The 3,137-nt window shown below is 36.6% G+C and overlaps 1 long non-coding RNA gene across 1 annotated transcript in view; it reads left to right on the top strand.

The window, feature by feature from the left end:
• The first annotated feature begins 2,827 nt into the window (after positions 1-2,827).
• LOC107184311 overlaps positions 2,828-3,137 on the top strand; it is a 10,214-nt gene continuing 9,904 nt past the window's right edge. The window contains exon 1 of the long non-coding RNA XR_001515131.1: positions 2,828-2,840. This is a non-coding gene — a long non-coding RNA (uncharacterized LOC107184311). The remainder of the gene's footprint in view (positions 2,841-3,137) is intronic.

Genomic DNA, 3,137 nt, shown 5'->3' with positions numbered 1-3,137 from the left:
TTTTTTTCTATATTCTTTCTCTCCTGTTACTATTGATACACTGCCTGTTTTTCATCTAAAGCCAGCCCTTCACCTATGCACTAGATTACAGTTTTTGCCTACAAAAGGACATTGCTCTAGCAATTACACCCTAGTTCTTCTCTTTCTCTCACATCTCTCAGACAATCCCCTAGCAATTCTATCAGCTAAACATTCTAATTTTATCCAAACTATGTCACATCCTCTTGATTACAACCACCCTGATATCTCTGAACTAGGTTGTTTCAATAGCCTCCTAAGCATCTCTGCTTCACCTTTTCACCTTATTTTATTCTAATCTCCACCCAGAAGCCTTAATGATCCTTTTAAAACACACATCAAATCATGTCGCTCTTCTGCTCCATTTGGCTTCTGAGCTCAACAGACCTTAATATGGCCTACACAAAGCTACCTCGTTGACCACACTTTCTGCCACTTCACCCCTTATTCTTAGTACCAGTTAAGCATACCAAGCATGCTAAGGGACATTTGCACTTTCTGATTCCTCTGTGTGGAATGTCTCCCTCCATCCTCAACAGATCCACACCATCTGGTTTGCTTATTCACTTCTTTGAAGTCTTTCTTCAAGTCACAGCTATCCTTCCCAGACCACACAAAACTCTTCTGCCTACCCTCTTTGTTTGACATCGTCTGCTTTATTTTTCTTTGTATCATTTATCCTCTACTTTAAATAGTTTTCATTTATTTACTTGTTTATGTTCTCCCCTTAGAATGGCAGTATTATTTTAGGATTAGGATTTTGTTTTGCTCACTGCTATATCCATAGTACCTAGATGTATTAGGTGCTTGATAAATATTTTGGAATGAGCAAATGAATTAATCAATCAGTTAATCCATCCTCGAGGATATGAGTCTTGATGGGGGTTTTCAAAAGATGAGGGGATATGACTTGGTGGAAAAGATAGGGGAGGGACATTCCATATAGAGGCAGTGTCATTTACCATGACAAGACTATAAGAATTGAGCTCCTGAGGTTTGGGGGACAGCAAGCATTATGACTTACTGCTATGAAATGGCTGCTAAGATGTAAATGAAAGTGGTAGCCTTATTTTATATCCTATTCAGCCTTCAAACCCTCAAATCATACCTCTCTGGAGCCACATTTAACATTGCAAGTTTTGCTTTTGCAGCTAGATTGTTACTTCCTTAGTTCAGTTTTGTGTACCCAAGAGGTGCTAAAAAGTGTGTGTGATGATGGAAAAGGAAATTGCCCAGTGCTGTGAGCACTTTAGTAAGGTAGTATCTATATTTTGTGAGTTTTGATCAGTGGACCATAATGCAAAATATTTATGACAGTTATCCTACCCCCTTCATTGCTTTATGTAAGTTAGTGCTAGTTACTATTAACTCCCAGACATCAATTTTCTACTTTTATCCTGAGAAGAAAGTCATATATGTCAAACTTCATCAAATTGTTCATGTAAAATTGGTGAGTTTTATTATACTTTACTTGAGGCCTGATGCAAGAAATTCGTGCATGGGTAGGGCCCCTAGGCCTAGCGGGCGATCAGGCCCAATCTGTGGGGTGATGGGGGGGGGCCACTGGCACCCACCTTGGCTGGCCTGGCGCCGCCCACTCATTGGCCCTGCCCCCCGCAACCGCTGTCAGTCACCTCCCTCTGCAGGGTGACTGGCAGGGCAATTAGGGGTCCCTGCTGGCACCTGCCTTGGCTGGCCTGGGGCCTGCAGGCTGGGGCAGCTCCTGCATTGAGTGTCTGTCCCCTGGTGGTCAGTGCACATTATAGTGACTGGTTGTTCCACTGGTCATTCCACCATTTGGTTGATTTGCATATTAGGCTTTTATTATATAGGATTTTTTCTTTAAAGATTTAGTTAAATTCTCCAATGAAATCATGTCTACCTGGAGTTTTCTTTATTGGAAAGTTTATAACTATATATTCAATTTATTTAGTAGATATAGAACTGTTCAGGTTGTCTCTTTCTTCTTGAATGAGTTTTTTTTATTTTGTATCTTTCAAAGAATTGGTCTGTTTCAACTAAGTGTTGAATTTATGGGCATAGAGTTTTTCGTAAAATCCTCTTTTTGTCTTTTTAATGCCTGCAGGATGTGTTGTGCTAACCCCACTTTTATTCCCTATATTGGTAATTTGTGTCTTCTTTCCCTTTTTTCTTAGTTTGTATAGCTAGAGATTTATCAATTGTATATATCTTTTTTTAAATTTTGAATTGGCCGACGCTCTATCCACTGAGCCAAACCAGCCAGGGCATATTTATCTTTTTAAAGATCCAGCTTTTGATTTCATTGATTTTTCTCAATTAAAAAAAAATCATTTACTTTTTGTTCTTATATCACTTATTTCATTTTGCTTATTTTGAGCTTACTTTGCTATTTTTCTAGTTTTATTGAGTTGAATGCTTAGATTATTGAATTGAGAACTCCGTCCTATACTAACATAAACATTTAATACTATAAATTTTCTCTGAACACTGATATAGCAATTGAATGGGAGTGGCAAGAATAGATTTGTTTTGTTTTATTTTGTTCTTAACCTTGGGGGAAACATTAAGTCTTTCACCATTATCTTCTTAACACTAGATTTCTATAGATGATCTTTAGCAGCCTGGAGTTTTGGGGTTTTTTTTTATCTATTTCTTGTTTGCTTGAAATTTTTATAAAGAATAGATGTTGAATTTTGTTAAATGCTTTTTTGAGTACCTATTGAGATGATCATTTGCTTTTTTTATTTTGTTGATATGGTGAATTATGTTGATTAGTTTTTGATATGTTATTGATTTTTACATCTATGTCTCTGAGAGATATTGATCTATAGTTTCTTTTTGTAATGTTTTATTTGGCTTTGGAATCAGGATAGTACTAGCCTCATATAAAATAAGATGGGAAGTTCTCCCTTCTCTGTATTTCCCAGAAGTTCGTGTGAAATTGGTATTGTGTGTTCCTTAAATATTTGGTAGAATTTACCAGTGAAGCCATCAGGGCTAGAATTTTTTCTTACTGGGAGGTTTTTAGCAACAAATCAGTTTTTAAAATATATGTGCAACTATTAGGGTTATCTACTTATTATCCAGTGAGCTGTAATATTTTCTATTTTTTTAATAAATAAATTTCTTTTTTTATT

This window comes from Myotis davidii, unplaced genomic scaffold, assembly GCF_000327345.1.
Source record: "Myotis davidii unplaced genomic scaffold, ASM32734v1 scaffold1905, whole genome shotgun sequence".
NCBI classification, from domain to species: Eukaryota; Metazoa; Chordata; class Mammalia; order Chiroptera; family Vespertilionidae; genus Myotis; species Myotis davidii.
Note: the sequence above shows the minus strand (reverse complement) of the source record. Positions and strands in the feature narration are given on the sequence as shown.